Below are 21,211 nucleotides of genomic sequence, written 5' to 3'. Positions count from 1 at the left end.
AACCTCAGAGGGACTAGAAGCCCAGCATTCTGAGCTTACTGATTTGGAGGTCAAGTCATTTCTAGGTTTCTATGATTAGGTATAAAAATTACATTCTCTGCCTCAAAGACCCTTTCTTCACATCTGAGCTCATTTAAATCCACCTACCAAAGAGACAATTAGGTGGCACAATGGGTCTGGCATCAGAAAGACTCATCTTCCTGAATTCAAATCTGACCTCAGGTAAATTACTTGCTGTGTGACCTCACGAAAGTCATTTAAGCCTGTTTCCCTCAGTTTCCTCATCTGTAAAATGAGTTGGAGAAGGAAATGACACATCGGTTAGGTATTTTTGCCAAGAAAACCTCAAATGGGATCACAAAGATGAGCTGGAAAAGGAAATGGCAAACCACTCCATTATTTTTGCCATGAAAACCCCAAATGGGGTCACAAACAGTTGGACACAACTCAACAACAACAAAACCCATCAAGATCCAATTACCATCCCATCCCTATGCAGAAAGGCTTTAATGACCATTCTGACCTCTCTTCCTTTTCTGAACTTCTTTCTGAACAGGGTCTATATCAGTCTCACGCCATCTCATCCTGATCATGTCTCTTCGTGGATTATTTCACTGGCATGGGTACTTTATGATTTTATATCTTGAACTATTACATAGTAGTGTATGTAACATTAGAGGCAGAAAACCCTAGGTTGGCACTTCACTTATGAACCGGGGCAAATCTTTTCATTTCTTTAAGTCTCAATCTTCTAATTTGTAAAACAAGGGTAATTATAGTACCTATACCTAACAAATTTATTCTGAGAATTGAATGTGATTATACTGTAACATGGAAAATGGCAGGGTGGAATTCCCGAAAGATACAGGGTCAAGCCCCACCCAGAACAACAAAAATGTAAATATATGTGTGTTTATAGAAAATGCTTTGTATAAATTAAAGCACTATGTAAATATCATCTTCTTCACCATTATCATCATCAACACCCACCCCCATTTCCTTGCTCTCAACTTTTTTGATGTAGTTCTTTTCGAAATAGTCCAAGACAAATCACAGGGCAGGTAAATTCACACGTAGGTGTTCTTTCTTCATCATAAATCTTCCCAACCCCAATTTAAAAAAAAAAAACAGTTAATGGTATTTCATAGCAAAATCATGTAGCAAGATGCAAGCACTTTAAAAAAAATTTCATTTAATTAATTAATTTAGAATATTTTCCCATGATTACAGGATTCATTCTTTCCCTCCTCTCCCCTCCATCCCCCCCCATAGCCAACCCACAATTCCACTGAGTTTTACATGTGTCATTGATCAAGACCTATTTCCATATTATTGATATTTGCACGAGGGTGATCGTTTTAGAATCTACATCCCCAATCATATCCCCATCAACCCATGTGATCAAGAAGTTGTTTTTCTTCTATGTTTCTACTCCCACAGTTCTTCTGAATGGGGATAGCATTCTTTCTCATAAGTCCCTCAGAGTTGTCCTGGATCATGATGCTAGCACTTGTTGAGGCATCACTAGAAGGAAGTTCCTGCACCTCAGATTCCTGGTCACAGTCCACATTTTTGTTTCCTTATCTAAGCATATCAAAGATGGGATACCTCCTAGTGAATTTCCCCCAATCAAGAGACTGTAGTAGCAAAGGGTCAATAAGAGACCCTTTTGCCCATTTGACCTCATGTTTAGGAATTCTCAAGTTTGAGAGTTCTTAAGGTTTGAAGATTAAATCAGCAATACTAGTAGTTCTTGACCTGCAGTCCACAATGCCTAAAGGATCTTTAGATAAATTTCAGGGGGGCACATGAACTTGGATGGAAAAATAGCTTTAATTTCTTTTTCCCCCCCAAATGCATGTAAAATAATTTTTAAACTTTGTTTTTAAATTTTGAATTCCAAATTCTCTCCCTGCCTCTCCTTCTTATTCATTGAGACCATGTTATTTTCACTAACCTTTTGTTTTTCTAATATCCTATGACATTTATTTTATTTGTTTAAAAACATTCTGAAAAGGGGATCCATTGGTCTGCCAAAGGAGTCCATGAACTAAAAATGATTAAGAATTCCTGTCCTATGTCCATCAATTGGTGAATGGCTGAACAAATTGTGGTATGTGAAGGTGATGGAATACTATTGTGCTATAAGGAATGATGAACCGGATGGTTTCAGAAAGTGCTGGAAACACCTACATGAACTGATGCAGAGTGAAATAAGCAGAACCGGGAGAACATTATACATAATAATTGCAATATTGTAGAATGATCAACTGTGATAGACTTAGCTACTCTCAGTAATACAATGATCCAGGACAATTCTGAAGGACTTATGATAAAGAATACTATCTACCTCCAGAGAAAGAATTGTCCCCATCAGAATGCAGAGGAAAGTATATGACTTTTCATTTGATTTTGTAAGATCATTTACTTATAGGAATTGCTTGTTAGCTCTGGGAGTAGGAAGGGAAGCGGAGAGGGAGAGAATATGAATTGTGCAACCATGGGAAAATATTCTAAATCAATCAATAAATAAATTTAATTAAAAAAAGATCATTCACTTATAAAAATGAACAACATAGAAATATGTTTTGCATAATAATATATGCATAACCCAGATCGAATCACTTGTAAGCATGGGAAAGGGGAAGGGAAGAAAGGAAGGGAGGTAAGTTCTATTATATAACTTAGGAAAACTTATGTAGAAATTTATTATTACATGTAATTGGTTCAAAAAATTAAGTTAAAGAATTCCTGAAATAGAGGGAGATGAGGATTTCTTCCTTGAAGAAAGAAGGAGGGAGGGAGAGAAGAAGGAAGGATGGAAGAAAGGATGGCAGGAAGAAAAGAGGAAAGAAAAAAGAAAGAAATAGGCATTTATTAAGTGCCTCCTATGTGCCATACACTGTGCTAAGAGACTTATGAAAATTCTCTTACTTGATCTTCTCAACAAACTTGAGAGGTATTATTATTATTTTTATAACCCTTGCCTTCTGTCTTAGAATCAATACTAAATACCCATACTAAGACAGAAAAGGAGTAAAGGCTAGGCGATTAGGGTTAAGTAACTTGTCCCTGGTCTCAGAGCTAAAAAGTGTCTGAGACCGGTTTGAACCCAGGACCTCCCATTTCCATCTCTATCCATTGAGCCATCTAACTGTCCTTGTAGATGCCATTATCATCCCCATTTTCAAATGAGGAAACTGAGCTCGACAAAGGTGAAGTAACTTGTCCAGGGTCACACAGCTAGTAAGTGTCTGAGACTAAATTGGAACTCTGGTTTTCCTGATTTCAGGACCAGTGCCCTGCCCACTGCCCTCAAAGTCTACTGGCTTACTTGGAGAGCAAAGCCAGGAGTTACTCGGACAGGCCCTCTCTCTGGCTCTCAGCCTCTCTAAACTTAATGAGGTGAATCCTCGAGGGACAAACATTGTGTCTATGGTCAGGCCCATACTTGAAATTTTTCATCTCAGTAGGATGTGCCAAAAGGGGCTCTCCTGACACCCGCAGTCACCCCCACAACACAGTGATGTAATAAGGTATCTTATTGCTTCTCCTGCATCCCCCACAGAGCTACATGATAGGTACCACAAAGACACCTGCTGAAAATAAAGCTTAGGGTGAGAAGAGGAAAGAGAGATAGTTTCAGTTCTGTCCTCTCCCTTGCTTCCAGGAAAAAATGTAAGGAAGGGCCACATTGTTCTTTACCAATACCAAATAAACCCGTTTCCAGTAGGAAATAGGGAGGGATTTTTCCTTTCATTCTTATACTTTCAGGCAATGGCTACTAGGGTAGAATCCCTCCTAGAGAAGGTTAAGAGGGCCAGAATTCAGTCCTAGCCTTATTAAACTCTCTCTCCCCCTTCCCCCCACCCCCCCAGATGACCATACTGAATCCTCAGCTGCATTTTTTTTTAAAACCCTTGTACTTCGGTCTCATAGGTGGAAGATTGGTAAGGGTGGGCAATGGGGGTCAAGTGACTTGCCCAGGGTCACACAGCTGGGAAGTGCCTGAGGCCAGATTTGAACCTAGGACCTCCTGTCCCTAGGCCTGACTCGCACTCCACTAAGCTACCCAGCTGCCCCTTGCATTTTTTAAATTATAGAGGCTCACCCAGCCCAAGCCCTAGCAGCCTGAGAGGCAGGGCAAGTTTTCCCTTCCTTCTTTGCTAGGTTCCAAAATCCAGATTACCTGCCCATTGGGTTAGGCAAGACAACTAACATTGATACCCAAAAAGACTTTTAATCAATAGTCTTCATGGATTCTTAGGAGAGATTGAACCCAGCATATACTTCTCTCTTCCATAATTCTCTTGTCTGTCCCCCAAATATATATGCAAAACTCTTGTCCTGCAGATCTCCGGGTCCCATCCTCAGGAGGGTCCCTCCTACAGGTTTGATGCCTATAAATGGGCCACTGAGTACCTAGGTGAGAAATCAGTGAAATTCATGTTTGGTGCACCCCAGTTTCCCTCTCCCAGGTACCCAGTGCCTTCATAGGCGGAGATAGACTCATCCCCACTCGGGGAATGCACATGTTCCTTTACAAAGAGCTTTCCTTCCAATAGCCCTGCTAGGTAGGTATATGCAAGTATTGTTATCATTCTCCTTTAAAAGGAAGGTGGGGGCTGACTCTGATCCATCTGATGAGTTCTCTAATCAAATTGGTGGTTATCCTTTGTTTGGGGACATTTGAAAGCTGCCTTCCCCTGAAGACACCCATTGGTGTCTTGTGGATAAATCACAGAAAATTCAAGATAATCAGTTGCTTGAGACTCAGGGACTGGAACCTTGTTGGAGGAGAGAGCTCATCCTCTGAACTGTAAAAGGAATCAGTGCTCTTGAACTACCTTTCTAATTTCAGAAGACTGACTGGAGTGCAGCAAGGTGAATCTCAAAAATTTATATTCTGGAACCTGTTCCTAAGTTTAGTTTTTCCCATTTCCCCCTCAAAAGTAATTAAGTGGAGCCACATTATAAGATTCAGGCATTTGTGTAGGCAGCATGAAAGCGGGGGGAGGTTTACTGGACCTCAGGGTCCTGGCCATCTTCCACATTTCTGTTTCCTTTCCCCAGCATGTCAGAGACTGGATGCCTCCTAGCAAATTTCCCTCAACCAAGAGATTGAAGCAGCAAAGGGTCAAAGAGATAACCTGCAGAAGTGCACATGTACCTGCTTGCTCAGCCCCAAGTTGAGGAATTCTCAAGTTTGAGAGTTCTTCAGTTTGGGAAATGAACCTCCTAGAGAGGAGGTGATTTCCTGATAGAGCATATTCCTTGGAGAAAGAAGAGATTTGTAGAGTAAATTTGTAGAGCAAAACCCACTGACATGCTCGGACAGGTCGGGTCTGACAGGAAATGGATTGCTGGTTCAGTAGTCCCAAAGTATCTTTACCTTCTAGGGGAAGACTAAATCATGGATGGTGCTGGGGATCTGAGAAATTAGGGAGCTCCTACGCATGACCTATATGGAAGGATTCACAGTCAAAATCTCATCCAAAATGTAGTTCCTTTCTGGGGGAAGCTGATGGATCAGCTGAGTCCTTTATTTGTTTCTGAATCCTGAGTCATTTGCATCTATGGATTTTTAGTGGGGGTGAAATAAAGGCTGTCTTCTACCAGATATGTCTTGGGGATCTCGAGTACTTCCTTGGAATTCCATGGATTCTATTACTCACATTTGTAAACCCCCACACAAGAGTTATATGCTGAGTTAATTAGGAGATCTTTCTGGTGCACCTCCAGTTAGAAGAAACAAACCAAGGGAAGATAAAATAGTACCTTTGGGTCAGCCAGCAATATTAGACTGAGGCTATGCTAGGCCAGTGATTTGAGGTGGTCTTCTGGCCCATGAGTAACACATGGGAGAAAATTGAGGAACAGAGAAGTGAAATAATTTGTCCAGGCATAAACTCCTAGTATTCATCAAAGCCACTACCCAGACACTAATCTTCTGCCTATGAGACCAGCATACTTTCCACTATGTCATGCAATCTTCCATTACCTCAGACTGGGACAATTGCCTCCTAATTGATTATTATTATTCCCTCTGTGCCCCTCCCCCCCATGTACAGTCTGTCCTCTCTCTAGTTCACCGTTTTTATGGTTACCCAGATTCCTCTTGAATATCTTGCCATGCTACTTTCTGGCTTAACAACTTCCAGTAACTTTCTATTATATATAGGATAAAATACAACTACTATACATCTCTTACCACTTAGGGTCAAGTTAAACAGGGTAAAGTGACTTGCCCAGGGTCACATAGCTAGTATGTATCTGAATTTAGGAAGAGAAGTCTTTTCCAACAACTATACTTCTCCTGCCATGAGGGCATGACAATGGACTACCCTAATCGTCCATTGACCATTTTTGTGACTACCATTTGAATGTGAGCTCATAGGTGGTAGGGATTATTTTATTCTTTGTACCTGTCTTCCTACTGCATAGCTCATGGCCTGACCCAGTGTCGGCACTTTCTAATGCTTTCACTCACTCATTAAGATCTTTCACCATTCATACTGCACATTCCTGCTTCTGTGCCCCAAATGTCTCCTTGCCTGGCATGTCTTCTGTGTTCCTTTCTGCCTGTCGAAAGCCTTCGTTTGTTTTAAGATTCAGCTATGAATTCCTCCCTGAGAGTTTCCCTACTTTCCTCAGCTAAAAGTGATTGTTACCTTCTTCTCAACATCTCCTAGAGCTCTTGTCTGGGTCTCTCCTTTGCTTATCTTATATTTTACCTTATATTGTAGTTGTTTGAATTTCTGTACAGGTACTTCTATCTCCATTTGTTTACAAGCTCTCTGAGGGCAGGAATTCTACAATTTTTTTTATCTTTGTACTCCCAGCATTTGGCAAGGTCCTTTGCAAAAAGTAGAGACTTAAAGAATGTATAATGCCTTGAAAAAGTCAATTCAACTTAATTTGATAATAAGATTACTATATAAGTATATATTGGTAAATATATAAATTATCTGACTTGATCTCCACATACCTCTGTGCTACAGTTAGTGCTGGTATTAGTAATGGTTTTTATTATTATTATTATTAATATTATTATTATTACTGATGGGTAGATGGTTGGCCAGTTCCTAGAATAATGCCTTGCATGATGTAGACACTGAATAAATGTTTGTGACATTAAACTGTGAGGGGTATCATAAACTGACTCTTTTCTCTTTTTCCTCCTCTTCCCTCCCCCTCTCCTTCTCTACTTCAAGAATCTGTAATTTTATCAATGTGGTTATTCCTTTCATGAACACAGACCACCATCCTACTATAATTTAGTGGATGCTTTTTGGGAATTGTTTTGTCCAAGCGTTTCAATATATCAAATCCAACTTAGCTAAGTTAATTTTTGCATACTTGGATGGACCAAACGGACCATCATGGAACCTGCTAGCAAAATCTTTGTTAGGGACAGTGAGAACTGTATCTCCAAAGGTCGTTAGCTTTTGGGAAGCTAGGGTCACCTCTATACTACAATGGGACATCTGAGTATGACTTTAATAGGCTCTCTTTCTATATTAATGGGAATTTTTGCTAAATGTTTTGTTAAATTCTCATTAAATAAATGAGAATTATTATTAAACATATCAGTATCCACTGCTGAGTACCCTGCTCTGGGGAGCTCAGTGGGTACAATTCAGACGGGCAGATTTAGGCTGGACCCCACCATGGCTTCCATCATGGTTTACTTCAATATTGGTGCACCTTGGATGGGGGCTTTGAAGCAGTATGAGCCATGCCTCTACACCAACACCTCCACATTCCACAAGGATGATCCAAAGGGAGAAATGTCCAGCACCAAACACCTTCAAGCATCAACGGAGCTCTTTCTCCCCTGCGTTCACTCCATTTGTCCTCATCACATGCCCCGTGCGTCACCCTATATAAATGGATTCAGTATAAGATGCATCAGACCTTTTCCTGACTTCCCTAAATACCCTGGGCTAGAGGGCTGATGAAATCATGCATCTTTGACTTCAGCTATTCCTAACAGCTCCAGTGTGTCAGGAACATGCTTCCCATGCCTCTCCATCTCCATGCCCTACAGTGCCCCCATTCTCCCCACAATACTGACAGCTATTATATCCACACATATAAAATATTTTTCAATTGAAAACCTGTAGTAAGAAGTCAGTGCCCAGGGACAGACAGAGAAGGGAAAAGATGAGTCATAGAGGAGAATCTGGGGGAGTGGGTGGAGTTGTTAACAACCTGGGAGCCTACTAGGAAAAAAAGCAAATTGATGACTTTATAATTCTCTTTCAGAGTGGCCTTTGTCCTCTTACTATTTTGAAATAGCACTTAAGTCTCTTTTCAATATTTTCTAAGCCTACTGTGAAAAAAAGGCACTTCTCTGAGTATAAGCCCAATTCTCCTTTCATAATAATTTTGGCTAACATTTTATATAGTGTTTACTATGTGCCAGGCACTTTGCTAAGTGCTTTACAATCATTATCTTATACCTCACAACAATTTTGGGAAGTAGGCGCTATCATTATCTCCATTTTACAGATGAGGAAACTAAGGCAACAGAACTTAAGGGACTTGCCCAATGTCACACAACTAGTAAGTCTTGAGGCTGAATTTGAATTCAGGTCTTCTTGACTCTAGAACTAGAGTATTATTCACGGATTCACCTAGCTACCTCTACTATAAGTTGCAGAAAAGGTACCAATTTCCATTAGTTGAGGAAATTCTTCACCTGGAACTTCTTACTCTGGTGAAGACCAAATCCTTGCCCAAATTTTTGGAAGCTTCCCATGTCAGGTACCTGGGCTAGAATTCCTCCAGTTCCTTCCCTAAAACCACTTATATGCTATGACAGTAGAACCACCTGAGTAGAACTCTGGCTTCTAATTTTTTGGCAACTGAATGACTTACCCAATATTCCTTTCTTACTCATGGCTTCTTTTCTTCCAAGCCTGTGGTTTGTGAGCTCTGGCCAGTTACTAAAATGGAGAAGAAAAGAATAAGACTGAATAAAAGGAGTGAGAAGGAAGGAAAGTGGAACATTGTATTGTTAGTTATCTTTGAATTGCATGTCTCACTCATCCCTCTGAAATGATTGTAAGTTCCTTGAGGGCAGGAACAGTCTTCTCCTTTTCTTGAGCTCCTACCAAGACCAAGGCTGAGCGCATAAGTGTTTAATGAGTATTTGTAGATTAGTTGGTGAAGAATTAGCCTGTCTTAAGACATGATCTTATGTGATCCTGGAGAACAAGGATATAAAAAGCAAAACAACATAGAAAAAATGGCTGAAATTTTTATTTAGAAAACAAAGGAGTTCACATGATTGGGTGTATGTGGAGATGAAGAAGAAGGAGGAGGATGAAAAAGAGAGGGCTTGGTGTTCCTCAGCATCCTATAATTCTCTCACAGTTCTGTCTGAACTGGGTCTTGGGAATTTTGGAAATGTATAACATTCCATTTCAGCAGTTAAGTGTGCCCTGGGGATTGGGTATGAGCTTGAAGTCTTCTGGCAGGAGAGAAAAAAGGGCCAGGAAGGAAGGCAGAGTGGATGGCACTGTAGGAGAGCTTGCTCACCAGAGGTCTCTGAAAAGAGAGGGAAAATTGGAGCCGAAAGATTTCTGGGACAAGTCCCTTAAACCTCTGTCTGCCTCAGTTTCTTTGGTGTAAATGAGGGGGATGGACTGGATGGCCTCTAAGGTCCCTTTTCAAGCTATGAGGCTATGGCTCCAGTAGATGATTTCTCAGATTTCTTTTATCTCTAAATCCTATGACCCTATGACTGTATCATTCACTCCATGACAATTCATTCTTACTACTGTGGTCTAGACACTGTTCTAGGCACAGACACTACAAAGACAAAAAAAAGATAGCCTCTGTCCTCAAGGAACCTACATTTTTCCAGGGTAGAGAACTTGCATACAACATGATCACCCATAGTGTTTTTTGGTTTTGTTTTTGGAGGATAGAACTGTATATCCTTTTGGCTGCGGGGATCCTCTGGAAGTTTTTGAAATGGGGAATGGTAATGAAAAATGTTTTGGGAAGATTCATTTTTTATAGAGGACAGCAAGGTGGCCCAGTGGATTAGAGTCAGCTGAGCTCAAATTGGCCATTGACAGTTCCTAGCTGTGTGATCCTCTCTCGGCAAGTCATGTCAGTCGCCCTATTTGCCTCAGTTTCCTCATCTGTAAAATGAGCTGGAGAAGGAAACAGACCACTCAGTGTCTCTGCCAAGAAAACCCCCAAAAGGACCCCGAAGGGTTGGACATCGCTGAAAACGACCGAATGACAACAATTTGTTGGGATGGACTGTATAGGAAGAGGTCTGTTCCCAAGGAGGTCTGATGGTACAGTGGTAGCAATGGGAATGGCAAGGAACATTTTGAAGGAAGAATCAGCAGGACTCCTTGATGCATGACCCACTTTGCTAACTTCATCTCATTGCCTGCCTCATGGTTAGCCTTTCTGCTCTGTTGTTATTCGGTGTTGTTCAAGACTTGCTGCTGGGGGACCTGAGGGGGTGGGGAGGAAGCATATTCTAGCCTCAGACTTCCAGGAGTTGTGTGGTCTGCAGATGGGCACTAAGAGGAGGAACAGAGCCCAAGAGAGAAAGGCGGGATCTGCAATCTGAAACGCCAATGACCCTGTGGTCAGGCATTTCCTGAGGCCAAAGCCAAGGGCCCCTTTCCCAGCCAGTCCCTTACCCACAGGAAGTTCTGGACCCTAGAGACCACAGTTGTGATTACAGACCATGAAAATAGCTCAGGACGGTGCTAAGAGCCAGCAGAGCAACTCTGTTCTTCTCCAGGAGCCAGAGCAGATGGGCAGGATTCAGCATGTTGGTGTCTACCTGCTTCTCCTAGTGTCAGTCAGCCTAACCCTGCAGCTTCAGTTTCACTTTTCATTCATACTGTACCATTCAAGTCGCCATACTAGATTTGCCCAGGCGTTGGGCCTTCTTAATTCTTAATGGGTTGAACTTGAACTTTTATCCTTAAATCCCTGTATAGAACAAAGCCCTTTTCTTACCGTAGAGATTTGCAGTTATCTAAGACACAAATGTTTATAGATTGTACAAAGAAAGCATCATCCCTTCTCTTGTAGAGTTCTCTCCATCTCCACCGGTGGAAATCGTATCCTTCCTCCACAAATCTTCTCAGATGCCACTTCTTTCATGAAACACACCCTGATCTTTTCCTCCAAGACCATATGCATTTGAAAAGTATCTGTTCTTCCTCAGAATTAGACTTTGCAGAGTGTTTTGAACTCTCTAGTGCTTTGAAATTATATTTTGCACTACAATTATTACTTGGCTATGGCATAGTGAAGGCATATTTCTCTATTTTTAGATACCCCCTGATAGTTTATAAATTCCGTAAGCAGAAGGAATTGTTTCTTAATTTTCCTTATACCCACCCCCCAGAGGCCAAGTTTAGAGCTTTGAACATAAAAAATACTTGGTGCATTTTTAATAAAAAAAAAAAAGAAAAAAAAGGATTGATGAAGACATATATATATATATATGTATATATATGTATATATATGTATAAAGATATAAAGGGAGAAAACCAATCCAAAACCCCCTCCTCAGTGCCAGAAATTTCCACAATTTAAATACATATTCCTTTTCCTTAGGTTAAGCATTGGCTTCTCCTCTTGTCAAATGTAAATGACTTTACTGATACCTTTATAGACTTTTATGGAGGAGGGGTCTGATAGAAAGTGTGGCTGTCTCTGCTGGAAGGAGGGACTGAAAGATGAGAGCAGGGAGCAGCCTGACTCAGGAAAGCCCAGGGAATTTGTTGCTACAAGGCTGAATGTGGTTCTGGCCAGAGGCCACAACTGCATGGGAAGGGTGCCATACCCAGAACTAAATAGAATCATTAGTGGTTTGAGCCTTGTTTAATTCACTGACCCACTTAAAGAGTGATCTGCTGGATTAGAATCCATAGCCACACTGGAACCTTATGTATTTATCACTCCTCCTGCTCCATCCCCTCCTCTACTTCTCCGAAGCCTAGGGAACTGGCACCACTCACTGATCCTCAAGAGTTTCTTGCTCTCCAGCTCTTCTTGTCATGGCAAAGAATTGGAAACTAAAGGGATGTCCCTCAGTTAGGGAATGACTAAACAAATTGTGGTACATGTTGGGGATGGAATACTATTGTGCTGCAAGGATTGATGAACTGGATAATTTCAGAAAAAGCTGGAAAGAGCTACATGAACTGATGCAGAGTGAAATAAGCAGGACTGGGAGAACATTGTACACAGTAACAGCAATATTGGACGATGATTATCTGTGAAAATTTGGCCACGCTCAGGTGCCGTGTGTGTGTGTGTGTGTGTGTGTGTGTGTGTGTGTGTGTGTGTGTGTATCCCTTAAACATGTGGGCACCTATGCATACACACACACACACACACATTATATATATATATATACACACACACACCTAGGTGACACTGTGCCTAGCCTGAAGTCAGGAAGACCTTAGTTCAAATTCAACCTCAGCTACTTTCTAACTGTATGATCCTGGGCAAGTCACTTAACCTTATTTGCCTCAATTTCCTGGAGAAGGAAAACCACTCCAGTATCTTTGCTAAGAACACCCCAACAGAGTTACAAAGACTCATAGACTAAACAACAATAAACCTACACATGCATATGTATGTATTTATTCAATCCTAATCACCTTCCTGAACTCTAGTCCCACCTCATCATAGCTAGACATCTCTTGGATGCCTAGTGGAATCTCAAATTATGCCCAAAATGGAACATATTATCTTTCAGCACAACTAATTCCTCCTTCAAAATTCCTTATTTTCTGGTTAGGGCACCCCCCATCCATCCTGTCATCCAGATTTGTAGCTTTGGTAGCTCCTTATTGGAAAGAGGGCTGATGGAAAATGCAGTTTTCCCAGCTGGAAGGAGTCAATAAAGGATCAAGGGAGGAGGAAGGCACCTGAGATATGAAAGCCTGAGAACTTTCTTTTCCAACTTTATTCTATACTTTCCATAAATGTTTACAAACTCTATTACAATCAAAGTGACCTACTAGCTATTGTTTCAATTCTCCATTCCATCAGTTACAAGTTCCCAAGGCTAGGCTCTACACCCAGAATGTACTTCTTCTTCTTCTTCCCCATATCTCAGGAACATTGTTTTCTTTATTTTTTTAACTTATTGGAAAGTTGATTTACTCATTTTTCTTTTTTTTTCTTTTTTAATTTATTTAGAATATTTTTCCATGGTTAAGTGATTCATGATTTTTCCCATCCCTCTTCCCTTCCCCTTCCTAGAGTTGACAAGCAATCCCCCTGGGTTATACATGTATCATTGTTCAAAATCTATTTCCATGTTATTCATATTTGCAATAGAGTGATCGTTTAATGCCCAAACCCTAAATCATATCTCCATTGAACCATGCGATCGATTGTATGTTTTTCTTCTGCATTTCTGAGGAACCTTGTTTTTTTTTCCAAGACTCAGCTTAGGTTGTTGATTCCTTTGTGCAGGTTTTCTTGGTACCTGTGTAACAGGAATTGGCATATACGCAGAGTATTTCTGACAACACATCCCAGGTAGTAGATAGCACTCCTCACCTCCCCAACAAGTAGAATATGAACTTCTTTGATTTTTTATTAATTTAATTTTTGTTGTTGGTTGCACTAGAAGATACAAACACAAGCAGACAATTCTTGTCCTCATGAGATTTACATATTAGTGGGGGAGAGAGATAGAATTAAGAGTTCTGGCAGTATAAGGTGGAAGTTCTCTTATTAGATCCAGAGGACCCAGGGATGGGAGTCCAAGGTTTTGGTGGAGAGGAGGCTGTGATGATGATTCAAATAGGGACTGAGAATGCCTGAGAGCCAACCTCATGGGACTGTTGCGAGCAATATTTTTCTGAACCTTTCAAGTATTCTGAAGTCGATGATGATGATGAAGATGATGAAGTCTGAAACCAGCTCTTGGAAACCATCTGATAAATGGTAAAGAGCTATATGTATCATCTCTTCTAGAGGATTTGTATTTTTACAGTGACAAGAGGACAAAGGCATAGTTCTGCAGTTCCTGATGCCTGGGAACTAGGTGAGTTGGAGGGGGAAGAGGATTTCAAGGGTTTCTGAAAGTACTTCATGAAGGCAGCTGCCTACTCCTGCTGCTTTGTAAACATACAAAGTATGAACAAGGTGAATATTTAGTATCTGGAGGGGTGGGTAGGCAGCAGGGTGGATAGAGCGGGCCATATCAGAAGTCAAGAAGTCCTGGGTTGAAATCTGATCTCAGATACATCCCTGTTGTATGACCCTGGGCAGGTCACTTAACCCCAGTTGCCTAGCTCTTGCTACTCTTCTTCTTAGAATTAATAGTAGGATAGAAGGTAAGGCTTTAAACATATATTTTAACTTAAAAATAAAGTATCTGGAGGCTGGGGGTGGAGCAGAAGGAGAGAAGGGAGAACATACTATGAACTGAGGGAATCAGGGATGATCTTATGTAGAAAGTGGTACTTTAGTCCTGGTTAAACATTTGCTCCCAAGTATTTGAAGGAGGTCCAGCCTCCAAATCCAATTCTGCTTTCCTGCTTTGGTGCCTGGAATTCTACTATTAACTCATTCCTTTCATATAGGCTCCTGCCCCCGGTTTAAATTTATGTGTTTATTCTGGGAGGTACCACACTTTATAAGCTCTTAGCACCTTATTAAGGTTTTATTAGTCAACCTCAGGGCAGACTCTTTGGAAGGTAAAAGAAGAATAGGGTTAAGGCTGGAAGGGATCTTAAGAGGCCATCCAGTCCAATTTTCTCATGTTACAGATGAGGAAACTGAGGTCTAGAGAAATTAAGTGACTTGCCCAAGGATATACAAATAGCAAGTAGCAGAGTCTGCATTTGAAGTCAGGTCTTCTGATTTAAAATTCAGCCCACTTTACACTTTGCTATGTTGAATATCAAGGGAAATAGACTGAAAGAGCTTAAGTAATTCATTTTAATTTAGCAATATAATCTATCAATTAACAAACAAGTATTAGGTACCTACTATGTGCCAAGCACGAGGAAAACTATAAAAGGGATGCTGATGTCCACAAGGAGCTTACATTTTACTAAGTGCAGGCATAGAACACAAAGAAGTAAATACAAAATTGAAATATTATGATGGAACTGCGAAAGATTTAGCTACTCTCAGCAGTTCAATGATCTGGGACAACTCTGAAGGACCTGTGACAAAGAATGCTATCTACCTCCAGAGGAGCAATTGTAGGAGTCAGATGCAGATCGAAGCATACCATCTTTCACATTAATTTATTTATGGCTTTATTCGGGGGTTTTTGGTTCTAGATGTGTCTTTTCTTATAACAATGAACAATATGGAAGCCAATGTTGCATAATTAACCTAGATCAAATAGCTTACCATCTCCAAGAGGGAGGGAAGGAAACAATCTGGATTTTACAATTTCAGAAAATGTATGCTGAAAATTGTTATTACATGTCATTGGGAAAATAAAACATCTTTGAAAAAAATACTATGATGGGGCAGACATTAATAATTGATGGAACCAGGAAAGGCCTCTTGAAAGAAACTCTTAACTGAGTCTTTCATATTTGGTGGTCCAGTCTTAAGAAAGTGATGGAGGACATGTAAATAATGAAGATTAAAGAGAGATTCCTTAGAGATAGTGAGGCCAGATGTTCCTCTCTGTGGATAACATTGTGCTGACTGCATCAAGTTTGCATTACTGCAGAGTCTCCTAAATTCAGTCTATAATCACACATAAGCACGTGGCTTAACTATCTTCACAGGGAAAACCAACCAAGTGGATGAAGAATGCCTTTTGTCCAAACCACAATATGCAGTCGGATGGGCAACTTCTAGAGCTTATCCATCAGTATATACATGTCTTAGACTAACATTGCAAATAGAAAATGAATTGGATCCAGACTAGAACAGATGGAAGAGAGCAGACAACTGAGTAAGTAACCTTTGGAAAGTTGCAAAATTTTTCAATGGCCCCAAACTTCTCCCTGAATAATAATAGCTAGCATTTATATAGTATATTAGTGTTTGCAAAGGGCTTTACAAATATTATCTCATTTTAGCCTCACATCACCTCTGGGAAGTAGGTCATATCATTTTACAAAAGAAGAAACTGAGGCAGAGTTTAAAGTACTTTCTCAGGATCATACAAACTAGTTTAAAGCTGGAGTTGAACTCAGGTCTTCCTGATTCTAGGTCCAATTCTTTATCCATCATGCCACTTACCTGACTGCTTAATTATTTTTACACCAGAATTCTACCAGTCAGGTCAGCGAGGCAACCCAGTAGATATAATGCTGAGCATGGAAACAGGAAGACCTGAGTTCAAATCTGGTCTCAGATATTTCCTAGCAGTTATTTCTCAGACAAGTCACTCACCTCTGCTTTAGTTTCCTCAATATTAAAATGAGCTGGAGAAGGAAATGGCAAACCACTCTAGTTCCTCTTTCAAGAAAACCCCAGATGAGGTCATGAAGAGTTGGGCATGACAGAAATGACTCAACAACAACCAATATTGTTATACGGCTGACAGGAAGTATTATTGAGGTTCATCCAAAGGGAGAAGTGCTGTCTGGGCATGAAGCTATAATGCATTACAAAGCAACAATGAAGGAGGAAAAGCTAAAGGATATCCAGAAAGAAACATGTGAGCAAGGGATACCTGAGAGTTATGTCCTCAGGATGTTAAGAGAAATCATGGAAGACCCTACCTTTGGTGAACCTATTAGGATGAATTCATGAGAGGATATTATTTTCCATTTATTTTCTTAGTGCCTTGCCTAGTCAGTGCCTGGAACATAGTAAATGCTTAATTCTTGTTTGTTGATTGATTTTTGATAGATGATCGTAGACAAGAGTTATATAGATGGGTATGCCTGGGGAAGTTATGATCTCCACCAGTTGAAGGAATACCAACATGGTGGGATTAGAGCTCACTGAAAGTACTGTAGTAGTAGAATGTTGTTCAGATCTTATGGAACCTCTATAATCTTTTTCCTGGAAGCTTTCCCTCTTCCACAATGACCGTTCCCTCCTCTGAATTCTAGTAATACTTCAAGTGTCTATTACTCTTTGGGGCACTCATTTTTAGATTACTTTATAGGACTATGTATTTCCATCTTTCTAATTAGACAGTGAATTTTTTAAGGGGAAGAAGGACCACTCCGGCTCCACAGGGCATCCTCATTAAATCCCTCCAAATTCAATTTCACTAAACCTGCAGATTTCAGATCTTATGTTGAATCTTGTTTCTGCCAACAGCGTCCTTAATGAAGCCCTTGATAGCTAGGAAAATTATTGAGACCTTAGGGCTTCAGCAACTAGAACAATGCTGTACGTAGTATGGACACATAGTAAATGCAAGTCAGGTATCAAGTGGGCACTCCATTGCCTGCTGGAAAGAGAGCAACTGAGAGAAACTCAAGAAATTCAAGAAAGAAATGCAAACTATATAAATCTTAGAACTTTGGGGTCCAAATAGCTTATATACTAGGTTTTTTGGTGAGTAGAACTTTTGGAATTTAAGAGAGTGGTTGACTTGTAGTTTTTTATTAGCCTGGGTAAATCACTTAATCCTGTTTGCCTCAGTTTCCTTATCTGTAAAATGAGCTGGAGAAGGAAATGTCAAACCACTCCAGTATTTTTGCCAAAAATCCCAACAGGAATCACAGAATTGGACATAACTGAATAATTGGACAATAAAAATTATTTCCTTGTTATCATGTATTGTCCATTTGCTCACTGATTCTATGGTAAGAGAAAAGATTGCTTGCAGTATCAATGCTTGTGAGTCTGCTTATATGTGGAGGGATAATTTCCTCTTGTTAGAATGTAAACTCCTTGAGAGCAAGGATTGCTTGGTTCTTGTCTTTGAATCTCCAGCATTCAGCACAGTGCTTGGTACACAGTAAATACTTAATAAGTACTTCTAGGCAGCAAGGTGGCTAGTGGAGAGAGAAGTGGACCTGGAGTCAGGAAGACCTGAGTTCAAATCCAACCTTGGACACTTAGTAGCTGTGTGATCCTGGGCAAGTCACTCAATCCCTGAGTGCCTCAATTTTCTGATCTGGAAAAAGGGGGATAAAAATAGTAATTACCTCCCAGGTTTGTGATGTAGTTATTTGTCAAGTATTTTGCAAACTTTAGAGCAGAGTACAAATGGTAGCCATGATTATTGCTGTTGATTATGTCTGTGAAAAACTAACTCTACTATGCCAGGTTCATGAAGCCAGGGCTCACAAAAACGGAACAAATTTAAAGAAGGAGTTTGTATTCACTAGTAAGTAGGAGACTGAGAGCTGAATTCTGATTGGTGAGATCAACAAATATACACACATGTCCCTTGACAAAGAATTGCTGCTGTCGCACGGAGACAGGGTAGAGGTGAAGGCTAGAAGTTTGCTGACTCGATGAAAACCATAGACTGGTTGGCATTTACTCAGCATTTCTGCCCAGCTGGGCACATGAAAACTGCTAGGGTGAGTGTGGGACTCCCCATGACACAGATTCTTTTAGCCGAGCAGGAGTGGATGAGCCTGTCAATATTCCCTGGCAGTTAAATAAGCAAGTCTCTCCCAAGCCCAGTGTGTGCTGATATATAAGGGGCAATGCCTTTAATCATTTATAAATTCTGGGACCAGAACCCTTACCATTTGGAAGGGACTGGAAAGAATGACGTACACACATGTGTGTACTATCTAATCATGTTTATGTTACCTATGAATTTAATTAGACCATTACCTGTACCTTTGTTGAAGTCATTAATTAAAATTTCTGGGCATCTCATCTACTATTAAGTAGGATAGGACCAACCATAGCTCTATTCTACCTCTTACTGTATTGATACTGAATGATCAGAAACTTCCCCTGTAACATTAAAAAAAAATCTTACCTTCTATCTTAGAGTTGCTATTAAGTATCATTTCCAAGGCAAAAGAGCCATAAGGGTTGAGAAAAACAAACAAACAATTGGGGTTGGGTGACTTGCCTAGGGTCACACAGCTAGGAAGTGACTGAGACCAGTTTAAACCCAGGACCGCCCATTTTTATCCACTGAGCCACCTAGCTGCCCCTTTCTCCCCATAACATTTTAAGCTCCAGAGCCCTACCTATCTTTCCACTTATGCCTTCGAAATCTGCTTTTCCCAAATCTAGGTATCTATGCCTGGATCTGCCTTTTCTCTTTCATAAATTTCTAGAGTGAGTGGTCATCAGATTTCCCCTCATTTCTATCCTAGCAACCTTGTCACCGAGAATCCCAACCCAGGGGAGAATTCCCTCTTGTTGGGATAAAACTATCACTAGGACAAATCCAGAAACTATTTTCTGCTCTGTTTTTAGTAGAGAGAGAGTTCCAGCAAATGTCTGGATGATGAACGAATAAACGAAGCCTTAATTAAATGCTTACTATGTGCAAAGACCATTTCGGCTACAAGTCAGATGGAAAAGTCCCATGGTCCTAAGGGTGCACAGTGGTAAAGCAGATGTAATCACCTCTTAATTTCCTCATCACTATTTCTGGTCACCATTGTCAAATGCTTTTTGATAGTCATCACTCATTTCTACTGATACAATCATGTGTTTCTGATGCTGAACCATTCTACAGTGCCAAAGACTTTGAGGGCAACTTTCTTTTTGTAGCAGTTGCCAGGCTACATCTCCATGGGGGGACACTGGACAGGACCCAAGGCTAGAAACATTGTTATTCCAGAGACCCTTAGTTTCAGGGATCTGGGCTGTCTCAAAGTCTGAAGGGAGATGGTAGTCAACATGCTTCTTCCATTTTCTCATTCAGGGTGCCTTGTTGGTCCAGCTAGGATGACTCGCCTGCTTTGAGTGGCAGGTGGTTGGCTCCTTCATAAGAGTTGCCTTCCTGGATGATGAATGTGAGGGCTGAGCTGGAAGAAGGACCAGCGGTTTGGGAGTGCTGTTACTCCCAGCCCTGTTTTGCTTATCTGATTGTTGATGCTAGCTATTGCCGGTGGCAATGAGGAAAGTGGGTCCCTTCTCCACAATGGTTTCTCTGCTCGTTGATGGCTATGCAGGCTGGGCTGGAAGCAGGTTTGGTGGTTCAGGAAATGCTTCTATTTCCAGGACTCTTGGGTGTAGGCTTCTGGACTGTTTCCATTAGGGCCTAAGGGGAGATGGAAGCAAGGAGGAGATGGTGGTGGGTTAACTTACCTGGTTCCTGCTACCTCCCATCTGACCCTTCTGCTTCAACTAGGCTAGTTTGTCTGCCCTGTGAGTGGTAGAGATGACTGATCCTCCTTCTCTGGATGATGGCATCTATCTTGCCTCTTGGGTCATGTTTTTGATCTGTTCTTCATACTCCTCATCTATTTACTCCTTCTGGCCAGGTGGTCTTTAGTCCACTGAAAGGATAAAAATCATTTCTCTTTATCCATTTAATTTAACTCAAATCCTTTCCATTATGCTTTCTTCTTTGAATTCAGGATTTCCTAACATAATTCTATCTTCTTAAAACAGTGTTCTTCCCTCCCCAATCTTTTTTTTTTTAAACCTAGCTTGATTCTTTGAAAAGAGGTACATCCAGGATAATTAGGTGGCTTAGTGGATAGGTCCTGGATTTAAATCTGACCTCATATACTTCCTAAATGTGTGATTCTGGGCAAGACACAACCCCAGTTGCCTAACCCTTATTGTTCTTCTGTCTTGCAACCAATAGTTTATATAGATTCCAAGATAGAAGGTAAGAGTTATTTATTTTAGAAATGGAAAAAAGGTACATCCAATTGGAACCATGGTCCAGTTATATGTTATATTCCAAAACTCAATGGCATCTATGAAGAAAAATTTGCCTCTGTATGTTAGGATCTCAAGTTTTTATAGTTTATTGCCTAAACTATTGAGCTTCTGTGGAAAAATCTTTGAGACCATGAGTTTTACTCCTGGCTACTTTCTTGTTTCTCTTTCTCTGTCTACTGAACATCTAATCTGCTATTTTCCTTCTTTGTAGCTACTTTTTCTCCTAACTTGGAGGGTATATACCCCTATGTTTTAAAGCTTTTTGTACTAGATTTGTAAGACATCTGGCAAAGACGTTCTTCCCAACTTTTGTTACTTTTACTTTGTCTCCTGTCAGTAATCTGCCAACCCTATATTTTAAGTCCTGGTGCAGAAATTCAAATCCTATTCTCATATACCATCTTTTAAAAATACAGATGTTCACTTCCTAATTTTCTTG

This window comes from Gracilinanus agilis, chromosome 2 (genome assembly GCF_016433145.1).
Source record: "Gracilinanus agilis isolate LMUSP501 chromosome 2, AgileGrace, whole genome shotgun sequence".
NCBI classification, from domain to species: domain Eukaryota; kingdom Metazoa; phylum Chordata; class Mammalia; order Didelphimorphia; family Didelphidae; genus Gracilinanus; species Gracilinanus agilis.
Note: the sequence above shows the minus strand (reverse complement) of the source record.